We start from the raw sequence: 12,537 nt of genomic DNA on the forward strand, positions 1-12,537 counted from the left end.
TTGAACTGAGATGAAACCAGCTTTATCTCTCGCACTCGGCTTTCATTTCGTAAAAACTTCAGGTTTATTAAAAGATACTTGTGTACAATAGAGATGTAATGTAGGAAACCATTCTGACTGAAAATATTGCGTGCCTTCAGGAGATATCTTAAGTTATTTTGGTTTGCAAACCTGGTCACATGTACTGCATGCTTCTGATGGGGTTGGAGTGTGCAAATTTTTGGGCAATTTGTTGGATTGGCTATTCCACTGAGATAGTCATTGTTGCATGTAGAATAGCCTGTAACTGCCAAAAAATATGGTGAACGAACCAGTTACCTGTTGAGTATGCGAAACTTTTGCAAAATTTGTTTGCTAAAACACAAGACAAGAAGCACGAAGAAAGCAGTTTCACAACCACTGCGCACACTGCCTACAATAATTATGAAAACAGTGACCCACATTCCCTGGGCTACATCATCGTCTGATGTCCTAAAAACAGACTGAGAAAGTCCTCCAGAGATAATCTGAGGATGTCCTGAGGACATACTGAGGCCGGACAACAGGACTAAATGAGGACCTTTTGAGGATTAGAAGAGGACGTCCTCAGGACAACACAATGTCCTCAAAAATTAATCCTCAGGACGTCCTGAGGATGTACTTATGCTGTCTGGGGTGTGTACTGTACACACACGGAAATCGCTTCATTCAAATCTGCGGTATTTACAAAAAGGTACTTCGGTCCCGTCAAAATCACGTATTTCAGTGCGACAAAACTGCCGGTAGTACACGCTTATTCAACGGCCGTACAGTTTACCTGTACTGGCCGATGATGAAGCATGGCAATGCAGCGTGCTGCACGCGGCCATCGTGTTTTCGACAGCCCCCGGACCGATAGTCTATGAAAGGCCATTGCACTATGCGCGCGTTGCTTGGTGTGGGTGTGGTCTTTGCGGCTGCTTCACTGCAGTTTTTTTTCCCCCCTGCGCTCCTGTCACGACGTGGGGCCAGTTTATTTTAGAACGTGCGAGGCCGATCGAGTGGCATCTATGAGGCGACGCTAATGCTGCCAGTGCTGATGAGCGGTCGCGTAAGAATGACAAGACCAGTGAATGAATTAAACTCTCTGTTCGGGCTTTCTTTATTCCGAACACTGTGTCAAGAACTATTTTCGGTCCCCTTACCCTTAATTTCAAATCGGCATGATTTGAACAAATTTTCAGACCCTTAACAGTTTATGCAGAACCATTGGCGCTTGGCGTTGCAACGATATATATCCTTTTCATGGCGCGCGCACAATTTGGCTCCAACGTGATGGTCCTTGCCTTCATCTTCAAAAGTCTTGGCGCAAATCTCAAAAGTTTACTCGCAACAAACATAAATATAAGACTGCTCAAAGAGAGCAGCACGCGGCTACAAAACCACCGTGCCGCACACACGTGTCCACTCTTGGCACCCTCAGTTCGAATAGAATTTGACCGAAAGTTTCAGTTAAGAAAGCGAGCACGAAACAACGAGAGTTCACCGTGAGTGCGTGTGTTTGAGGAAAGGTCGAGCACAATAGGTTTTGCCACTAAAAGCACTGATCGTGGTGCTTTCGTGCGGTACAGCGAAACGGTGATATCGATACGAGATGGAAGTACGCGTTATATGTTGTTCCGCAGCTGGCGCTTCTATAGTCCACACAATGAAAAGTGGAAGGATTGATTTTTTTTTCTGCAAATCAAACCTCGAGTAGAACCCCGCTGTTACGTTCGCGGTTGCTGCGTTTTACCAGTGCTACGTACGTTTTCATGAGCCAGTCCAGCTGAGATCGAAACCCATATTTGAAACTCGATCGATCGCCTGTATCTGTTACATAATGCAATTGTTGCATAATTTCCGCATCGCATGCCGCGGAAGTCGCCTCGCGGTGATAGTTTACACCGTTCCGGCATTTGTTCAATGCGTGTGCAATGTCAGTGCCGGGTAGAAAAAGCGAAACTATACACTCTATCGGCGCTTGTCCGCCGCTGTGTTAGGCGACTTCTGGCGGGAAGCCCCCACGCCAAAGCGAGCACGCTTACAGAATAGGTGATTTTTGGTGCGGCTGTTGGCACAGTTACATTACCGCTGTGATGCCAGCGCGAACGACCATAACGCGCGAAAACGAAACTATGCCGCGGCAGACGGCACACGAGATGCAGTTGCGCGCGTTGGCTCCGACGGTTTTGTTTCTGCCATCCGCTTTATTCTTGTCACCTGCACCTTATGATACACAATTTCGAGATTCCAATAGGCGATGATCCTATGGGATTAATGTGGCCACCGCAATAAGAGCGAAGAGGAGCGCGCGTACCGCACCTTCGCACGCTCTAGGCATGCTCCCTCTTAGCTGCTAAAACCCTTCCACAAACAGCTGCTCAGAAGCGGAATCGAAATTTGAGCTATATGTATAGTTGGCATAGCATCATGGAAAAAATGGCACACTCATCACTTGTGTTGTTTGGTCTTCTTTGCTCATGCAGAACGATCCTGAGAACCACACAGCCTTGCTAATTCCAGAAAAGGATGTGACGCACATGTCATAATAATAAAAAAAACTGCAGGCAACAGTGCATAATTTTTTTTCACGCTAAACATTCATCTGTTACCTGGCTGTTAATTTTTTTTTTTTTTTGCGGTCCTATGAAAAACTCTGCAGCAATGTGTTTTGTTGCATTTGATGCTCTGGTGCATTTAACAACTGTGGACACTTGAGTGCACTCTCAACTCTCGCCTTAGGTCGTACACACATATGTGTAGCCCAAAAAAATTTAACTTCATATTGTCTCTCCCAGATGCACACAAATCACATACATCACCACCTGGACAACATGACCACAGATTTCATGCATATTCAAGAATGCTGATTCCATGGCTGCAGTTGAGGTTTTCGGCCAGAAGCATGGGTAACGGGGCGAGCTGGCACAGGTTGATTGCTTGCAACAGAGATGTAATCACTAGCGAAATGCGTCGTAGTATGTGCACCGACATTTGCAGCTGAACTGGATTTTACTGAAATGTGAAATTTTTAGTAGTCACTGAAGAAGAAAATAAGTAAAGCGTGTATTGCAGAAACAAAAAAAAATAAAATTAATTCAGCTGGTGAATGTGAGAGTTTTCAGTTGCAAAGTATATATGCCAATCCTAATTTATCTTTGAGAAAGTACTCTACAAGCTATAATTAGTCCAAAAGTGATGGCCTACAGAGTGTTTCACTGAAGATGTGGCAATTTTTTAAATAGATTAAATACAGCTAAGATATTTATTTAACCCGCAGGCTTGTAAATTAATATATAATATTTAACTTTTTACCAGTTACAGTAATGCCCCTTATTATAGCTGACCATAATATCCGCATCAGTTTTTAGATTTCTCAAATTGTGATTCTCTCGGCTGCAGTGCACTGAGTTTGGGGTGCCCAAATGGGCGAAACTGCACGGGCCAGGTGCACTCGCAGCCACGCCTATGAGTGCATACCCAGCTCTTTCCTCGAGCAGTTCCCACTGCGGTCACTAAAGTATATACACACTTCATTCCCTACTACTGTTTTTCAAGCTCAGCCAGTGTAAAAGCAGATCCCTTTAAGAGCTGTTAATTCCTTACAAAAGAACTAATCCCAGCTGGGACACACCTTGCACAGAAAGATTACAGCAGAAGCCTTAACACAGCTGCAATACCTGCAGGTTTTTGACTGGTATCAACTGAAAATGTAGACAGTTTAGTCTGACAAATCCCAACTGACCCCTGCTGCACAACCCTGTGGTTTCCATAGCTGGTGACCACTCGAAATCTGCCATGCTTGTGAAGTTGACCTGCTATTGACTAGGACAAACATTTGGCTTTTATTATGGCATTAACTAGAACTATTTGCAATGATATTTCAGGCACACTTCAGTTTTGATTACACAGTTTCACTTGGTTCCAGCTCGAACAGTGAAGCTGCTTTGCAAGAGAAGGTGTGGCATCATATATTAGCAAACAGCTATGATTCTTAATTTGAAACTGTGGCCAACAGATTTCTGGTTGAGGCTGAGCGATATTAGTTCATATCAGCTGCAACTATGTCAAATTCTCAGTTTAGGATGTTTCCCTTGCACGTATGTAAATCCAGATGGCAATTGCCCAGTGAAAGCAAATTATATTCACCTGAACTATAGCTTATCTACTGTCTTCATGACTGTAGAAAAAAAGGTTTAAAGCTCCTTCAAGTAAGTGCAATATTAGTACAAGACCCACTTAATTTTCATTGAAAGGTATGATGGCATTTTCATCAAGCAGAGAGATACAGTAGGGATTAGAACTGCAATGTGGGACATGTGTCATATGGTTACTTGGTCATCACAAAGCTGAACTTTTCTTATTAAATAGAAGTAGAAATAATTTGCTTATTGTTCAGATGTCAGGTTGAAAGCTCTTGACTTTAGTTGTTACCAAAGCTGCTGAGGCAAGAAAATTGTGTAAAGCACACATTTTACCCCATTGAAGGTGAAGCATGGAAGAACATACCATCAGATGAACCTGTGCTCACTGAAAAAATAATGCAGACAGTACAATAAGAGCCAGCAGCCCCTGTAAAAGAATTTAAAGGCCCAGATTGCAGTATAAATCATTCATAAATCAATATGTTCAGAACAATCCTTGCAAAGTTTCAAATCAGGTTATTTACTGAGCAGAACAAATAAAATGTACTGCACTCATTCTGCCCACACATTTTTGATAAGGCATGAATGAATGCCTGACAGTGTAACAGACCTCTTAGCTGTTTTTCTTCCATTCACACAATATTAAATTAAAGATTACGAACAGCCTGACAATTGTAGATACATAAAGGCAAACTGTGCAATTACTCCTACCGGAAGCAAAAGAATCAAAACAAGCAAAAGCTACAAGAAACAATTATTACAGGTACAACAAATACAGATTAATTTTTTTTTCTTTTTGAAATGTTAGTCATTCTGATCCTAGTGTATCAATAATGAGAGTGTGATATTGCAAGAAGTGTGCTATAAAGTAGAATTCCTTTTCATGACATAGATTCTATTGTGCCGCGATTATACATTGTCAGCCTCACCTTATTTATGTTCTTTCCCAAGATGCCATCTTGGAAAGGCACTTTCATTTAACCTGCACGCACACACACACATCTTTTTCACTGCCAGAAAACTGCGTGTGGTAATGCAGCAAAACACTGAAGAATAATACAGCAGCTTCAGCTGCCCCTTAGGTTGTGCACAGATGGTACAGTAAAGAGCTCTTTGTGTGATCCACCAAAGCTGTCAGGTACATATATGCCAGTGTGCTGCCTTCCTGTACCTTGCTAAATTTTGTGGTTCCGCAACTTTCGATGGGAAGTGAATTTTGTTGAAAAGTTTCATATCTAAAAATGGTGATGAGTAATGTCTGTTTGTAAAAAAGACTATGGAAAGACCTAGAAACAGGAAAATGCGAACACTTGGTGACATAAGACAGCTATTCAAAACACATTTGAAACATTCTTCAAGCTTTATTGCCCACATGGAAAACATGAAGGAGTTGAAACAAATATTGTAATACCTTATCTAAGAGTATCATATCTGAGTTCTAATATTTTTTTTTTCTCATGGATACTAGAGTCAAGGATTTCACATTAAAGAGCAACCACAGAATCTTCCGTAATGTGACACAAACATACCATAATAAGCTAAGCTACCACTATAGTATAACAGAATATTCTAGAATATTTGATTCAGTTCACATATTCCATTGAATTTCAGCTGCAGGAGAGAGAACCGCGATTAAGTAAAATACCACTCTATCATTAGCCTTTGAAATATTCCTGAATGAGATCATTTTTTTTTTTGTGCGTTAGCTGAAATTCCATTGTCAGAAAATGATTTAAGCATATAATTTATGTTTTCCTGCAACTAATGCATTGCTGTCTCAAAGTGTACTTGATCTGTGGGCAAAACTGCGCTGTCCATGCACTGGAAGACCAAGCACCTGAAGTTATCGAGCTGAAGCCACTAGTGATTAAATTTTTTTAAAGAGTATGGAAGATAAAATAGAATCCAGCAGTTTACCAGCCTCTATATATTGGCAGTTTACCACCAGGTTCAGTTTGGTTATTTAATTTAATAATGAACGTCTATACAAAAAATTCTCAAGGATAGCGAAAAAGGGAGCTCAAAAGTCAAGCAGGTACAGTTTGCTTGGTAAAATCCTATGTTTCATCACATCAAAGATTTTCTGAACACTGAGAAAAAAAGTGCAGTTAAACAATTTGTCAAATGACGAATACAGCTCAGCTGCAAATTTGTCAAGAATTAATGCAATGCCCCTTCTTGTAATATCGCGTTTCTGATGATTAAAAAAAACAGAGACAGTTAAAAAATTTTTTCATGCATTCAAATAGGAATTTTTCTAGTATTTGGGATGGGGTCAATGACAGGTAAATTGGTCAGTAGTTCTCAATGCATATTTTGCCTTCCCTTTAATAGTGGCCTATATCAAAGCTTATCAAATCATATGACAGAATTTTCCTGAAACCCTTCAGTCAAAAAGAACGGAATGTTTGCAAGAACATGATGATACCATGGTAGCAATGAAGTGGGCATATTTTGCCTAAAAGTGCACTAACTTGGACAGATCCCCCTTCGAGAGCCTCAGAATGTATGTTAAAGCAGGTGAAAGTTTCTTCTAGTGCGCAAGTGGTGTCACGTTGTGTTACTGCCATTCTTGTTGCAAGCCTGAAATATTGATTGAAATTATCAGCTTTTTATGATGGATTATTCAGCAAACCATCAGTGCATTGAGAGACCTTATCTCCTCCGTGAAGGGGGTTAATCTGCGACACCTTTGCAGGGTTTTTTTGTTTAATTAACAATAACAGTAACAATGATGATAGTGCTTTGTAAGCATTAAAACAACTCTAAGTCTAAGAAATGCTTCTGAAATACTTTGGATGCAACTGCAGCACAAGCACTTACATTTGCATGAAGGCACAAAATAATCTTCTTGTGACAACATGAGAGGATCTCTTTTGCAGCCTTCTTGTTCCTGACAAACCTCTCACCACTCCCCAACTTCGTTCTCTTCAGTGCATCCTCTTAAGATACACACCTCACCCCTGGCCATTTTTTTGTCTACCATCTCAGAGCTTCCCCCTGCATGCCCCATTTGCTATCATCCCTATGCTAATCAGGAACGTGCCCTCTTTTCTGCCCCATAATCATCATCATCAGCCTGACTGCACCCACTGCAGGGCAAAGGCCTCTCCCATGTCTCTCTCCAGTTAACCCTGTCCTGTGCACAGTTGCGGGCACCGTACCCCAGCAAACTTCTTAATCTCATCCGCCCACCTAACTTTGTGCAGCCCCCTGCTATCTGTTTGCCTTCTCTTGGAATGCACTCTGTTACCCTTAAGGAGCAGTGGTTATCTTGCCTTCACATTACATGCCCTGCCCAAGCCCATTTCTTCCTCTTGATCTCTACTAGGATGCCATTAACACGCTTTTGTTCCCTCACCCACTCCGCCCTCTTCCGATCTCTTAACGTTACACCTATAATTTTCCTTTCCATAGCTCACTGCGCTGTCCTTAAGTTAAGCTGAACCCCACTGACTTTCAATTACAGCATTACCCATAGCATCGGACAAGCTGACATGGACCAGATGGCTTTGGTGACCCTGGCACAAGATATCCACGGCGCTTCATGTTGCATCATAATAAATCTGTTTCTCTCTCTCTCTCAGACTCACATACAGCTGCTGCAGCATCCATGTATGCGTGTGTTCCTTAATTTGAATGTGGGTGTTTGCACTGCAGTTACATCTGAAGTGTCAAACAAGCTTTCCTGGGACCTCGTTTTCCTCTTAATATATTTTGTTTACTGGTGATTATGTTGGAGTGCCTGTCTATTCTTTAGCTTGGCGGGTGCCATATATCAACTTTCTTCCCTTTGTGTAAATTAAATGGATGATTTGTTGCTTCACCCCACGTCTTTAAATAATGCTGCTCATTCGCCTACTTCTTTTTTATATCGTATATAGGACAGTTGACCACTTGCTTTTGTTCTGCTGTTCAGTATGCTGTAATGGGTATGTGAGTGCAGTTTACGACCACATAGAATGAGACCATGGTTTTATGCGGTTTATCGTACATCCCAAAGTGACTCAGACTATGAGGACGCCGTAGTGGTGGGCTGTGGATAATTTCGACCACTTGGGGTTCTTTAACGTGCACCAACATCGCACAGTACAAAAGGCCTCTAGCATTGCGCCTTCATTGAAATGAGGCCAACAAGGCCGGGATCAGGCCCACATCTTTCAGGTCAGCAGCTGAGCACCACAACTACTAAGCCATCATGGCGGCTTGCCCATGCTTTTCATTCAGTGTTTCGGTATATACACTGCATTTGTCATCACCTGTTGGGTCACTTTGTCAAGCCACTGACAGCAGTAGCTTTTTGTGGCTGCTCCCTCTTTGCACGAAAAGAAAATTCAATTTGAATTTAAAGAAATTATGCGTTAAAATATTTCGTTCCATCACCTTACTTATTCACTCTCAAGGCTCAAGGGCGTTATTTAGAGAAATGGGTGAACAGAACAAATTATTAACAGAACAAATCAGTTGCAGCTTTCTTGAAGGCGATGTTATTGACGATCACAGTGACAAAGGCAAAAAAGTAGTTCCAGTCGTTACTGGTGTGTGGATAAAATGAACATATGACATGCGAGAACACAGACTTTAAACATGTGGTCATTACGTGATGAAATATAGGGCTCATTGTAGTGCTCGTGAAACGCTGAAAATCAGTGCACCAGAGGAAAGAAATAGAAGTTGTAAAACAGAAAACAAGACTCTCTGTAGTGTTGAAATTGAATGGTAAAAAGAAAGAAAAATTTATAGTAAAGCAAAAGAAATATCAATATTGTTTTGACAAATTTGGCATCAAAAAAAGGGCATTTGAAATGTTAAAAACATCTTGCCATCCTAATATCACTCCCAAATTTTAACTAGAATTGCAGACAATTTTAGAATGTGTGGTAAAATAACTATTTTGATTCAAATTTAATACCCGCCTTTGCTGCTCTGCCAATGCCAAAACTGGTAAATTTTCTCGAAACATGTAATACCTAGGAGCACAATTTGAAACACTTTTTGTATAACGTGTCCATACCTCTGGACTGTAAAGTTGAGATTTCGGGGCATGGTCAAAGGTGTCTACCACTCATATTAATAAGACAGCAAGAGCTGAATTACAGCTATCCAACATTAAAATGATCATTACACTGCAAGATCAAATAGCCCCAGTTGAAGGACTCATTGTGCTTCTGCAAGTTTCAGTGGTTCTCGCTAAGCTGGTCCCAACAATACACGATCCCAGCTCTTTGAACAGCACTTCAAAAAACCTTGTTAGCAGAAGCACGAAGTTGGCAGTGCACAAAGTGCCATGAAATTATGGCCGACCATGCTCACGTCGAGGACCTCATTTCAACAGCAACATACACAAATATCTACACAGTAGCAAGATTTATTACAATGAAAAAAAGGTTTTCCTTGCTGCTAACCAATACCAAGTTGCCGATTTTGAGTATTTGCGACACCTACGGACAAATGAATTGTGCCTTGTAAATTACTTCTGCTTATATGCATTGCTTACAAGGTGAGTTATTATTGAGAAAGTTGGCTTAGAATTGAAGAAAGCATATTATATCAGTTTGAGTAGTTTAAGCACACAAAGAAAGAATGAAAACATGGGAAATGAGCTGCAACCAATCAATTTATTTCCTGGCTGAAGCACTGTACACAGGAAGAAATGAATCATTATTAGTATATATGGCTTCAATGCAAAGCAATACTGCAATTCAATAAGAAATTCAAAAGACAAGCCAGTTATGAAAGTTGTTCACGTGCCATCATGTCTGTGCTATTATAACCGGTACCCTAATCTCTTAAAAGACGTTCAATCTCATAGGTAAATGAATGTGACTTAAAGGGGGAGGGGTATACTCCATTGCCACGCCATCTAGCATGACCTACTGACAGAATTAAGTATTCCCACAGAACACCACTGCAGTACACCAATTGTCTGGAATGTCTTTTCTGACACCCATGCTTCCTAACACAAAATGTGCGTGGATTCAGGCAAGACCGCTTGAGAGAAGTGGTACAAAACAATTAAGGATTCAGGCCACCTTTTTGATGTTAATTGTGGAATATATTGTGGGCTTAGGGCACAACTGCTGTTAGCTTCGGTGCATAGGGCACACTTTGTCGTGAAGTTTCCATTTTGCCTTAATAGTAGAATGAAACTTTGGTCACTGACCATGTCGAACACATTGATTGACATTTCAGAACCCTAACAGATTGCTCGTCCAAAATGAAGGACCGGTCATGAAAAAGCAGCTCCTTAACTAATCAGGGCAATGACTTTGCATAAGCCTGGTGAAGGTTTGTTTCCCTTTGCTCTGATGACTGTCTTCAGCATTATCTATATTATAAAGGATTCCAGGTGCAGCCACACTTACAAATTTCTTTCAGTGGCAAAGATTTCCACATTATCCCAAGCAATTTCGCGCCCTGGTTGTGCATGTTCTGCCACAGCAGCTGTTCGATTCCTGCCGACATCACTGCGATGCTCTTTCAGCCGCCTGGGTATGTTTCTAGCTGTCTCCCCCTACGTAGACCGAATTAATCGTCGCAAGGTAAACGATTCCAGGGAACTTCGAACGAGGCAGAGCATCTTCAACATTTGCACAATCCCCGCGCAATTTACCAGTTATAGCACGTGGGCAATATTCACCTGGTGCGTTTTGAAAACTCCTGCCCTTCGTCTAGAATGTACAGGGTCGTCCACTCTTAGAACGAACACGCTAGTGCGTGGCCCCACTCTGGAGGGCCACTACGCACGACACGGCCGCGCATCGAAGCGAAGTGGTAGATGACGTGAAGCACCACGTCCAGGTCCAACTTCTCCTGCGCCACTTGGCTGCGATGAGCGGCCGTGCCGTGGCCCTCCAGAGTGGGGCCACGCACTCGCGTGTTAAGGGTGGACGACCTTGTACATACGGAACCACTGCTCGCTTCAACTGACGAATGCCTCAGGGACTGCAAAACCACCGTGCCTGGATCGTATTTATGACCCTGGCCCCACGTTGTACTGAATTCACATTATTAACATGCATATCCTCTTCGCAAATCAGGTTGAATGCTCGAAACAAATGAGCGCACATATTCATGTCGATTAATTATAACAAGACTTTCCGGAGAAAGGTGGAGCGTCCTCGAAGGAACTGCACAAGCGCGAGCACCCAAACAACGCAAGCACACAAGAGTCCTTTCACAACGAATCCAGCGATCACAACGCGTCACGCAAAAGTCAAGGTCACATATACACGGTGGGAATGATGCAAAATGCCATAGGAAAATGCCATAGGATGCATCACCATAGGAAACTTTACCACACCGCCTAAAATCGAAGCGCGACCCCGAAATCACACGTCCAGGCGTGGACAGAGGCTGACCAAACAAGCAAACGATGCAAAAACGGCGGCTCAAAACCCGTCCGACAACAATAAACGAAGCCAAGGCAATCCATGGGTGAAAATAACGCTTTGGGCTGGCTTTTCGTTATTTCCACCGGGTCGCAATAACGCTTTGGCTTGGATTTCCGTTATTTTCACCCGGTCGCAATAACGCCGGCCTATTCTCACCCGGGGCCCGATTCTCGATATTCGCCAATCCGCCATGAGCGGGGCGTACCCGTGACGTGTGAATCGGGGCGGTCCGAAAATGCGTAACAGCAGAATGTAATGACGACATTGAAGAATAAAGAAAAAAGTATGACAAAAAAATAAACGGTGTCGTCTGCTACTTGGCGCCAAGTACAAAAAACACCGCCGAGTTGCGGCGCGAAGGGGAGTTAGCAAAGTAGCGCCGTAGAGATGGACGGTGAATTGCGTTGCGGCGGCGGTCTCGGCGTACTCGCCGCACAGTGATGGTGCTGAATGCGACGCTAAAGACCCTGTGGCCGGTCGTCACGGAAATAAGAGTTTAGCGGTAATTGTGCTGCATGAAGCGAACGCTTATTGCCCGAAGCCATCGCGTAGCGTGTCGCGTCTCCGTACTTGTGAGATGCGGTCAGCGTCACGGGGAGAGGAATTGGCGGAGAAACGGCTGGCTCTCGATCGTAACCTCAACGCGTCAGTGGCGTTGGAAAGCTTTACCTCACCGTGTCACTTCTTCAGGTGCATAGACCTTAACACTACCCTTGGTTACGTTTGCAAGCGGCCGCGCACGAAACGCGACTGCGAATCGCGTCAAGTGCAACGCTATGAGCGCGTACGTCTTATTATCAAAAGCGTCAAATGCGAAAGCAAAATAGGGAGATATTGTTTCCCGCCAGTACTTAAAGAAAAACAAAGCTAAAAGTCCACTGTCAACAGAAGCATGTATTTCACAGTGTTGGCGTTTCACTTAATCTCAATAGGACATGGCACTCATCTTTTGCTTTGTGAACATTAACTAAGCCTGCCTGCAAGCAGACTTCACGGAC

This window comes from Amblyomma mixtum, chromosome 1 (genome assembly GCF_055824585.1).
Source record: "Amblyomma mixtum isolate Tamu chromosome 1, ASM5582458v1, whole genome shotgun sequence".
In the NCBI taxonomy this organism is placed as follows: domain Eukaryota; kingdom Metazoa; phylum Arthropoda; class Arachnida; order Ixodida; family Ixodidae; genus Amblyomma; species Amblyomma mixtum.